This window comes from Propithecus coquereli, unplaced genomic scaffold, assembly GCF_000956105.1.
Source record: "Propithecus coquereli isolate 6110/MARCELLA unplaced genomic scaffold, Pcoq_1.0 Scaffold17, whole genome shotgun sequence".
Taxonomy (NCBI): domain Eukaryota; kingdom Metazoa; phylum Chordata; class Mammalia; order Primates; family Indriidae; genus Propithecus; species Propithecus coquereli.
In genome coordinates this window covers 8,256,866-8,257,395 of record NW_012141635.1, presented here as the reverse complement: position 1 = coordinate 8,257,395, position 530 = coordinate 8,256,866, and positions in this window count along the sequence as shown.

The following is a 530-nucleotide window of genomic DNA, read 5'->3' as shown; positions in this document are numbered from 1 at the left end:
TTTATTTCTGAATTATCTAAATAGTACGTCATGTTCATCTGTGCACTGTTCTGTAGCATTGAAGCACTATGCCTCTAAATGACAAAAGGAGAATATATTTCCTCATAATCTATGTAGAAAACAATGTAAAGGCTTGAATAAATACAATGTGCTGATTTATTTAGAAAAATAAATCAAATAAAGTATTTGATTTATTATGGAACATCTTCAGTAGGTCGGAAAATGCCTATCAGTTTATGTGTCACCTTTCTGTTATACTGATATATATATTAGGACTTTGTTTCACTGGAATTTCAGAATAAGTCATGGGAGAGCATCAGGTGACCAGTGATAGGAAAGGTCATCATGTTGGGCACCCCAGGGTCATGTCAATCTAATCATATCTAACAATGCCACTACTTGTCAGACACATTTATTGGTCACACACAGGGCAGGTCACTTCAGGGACATCCAAAAGGCAGCATAGAGCTCCTCACAACTTCTAAATGACAGAAATAGCATGACTTATGTTTTAGTTATCTTTTGCTGCA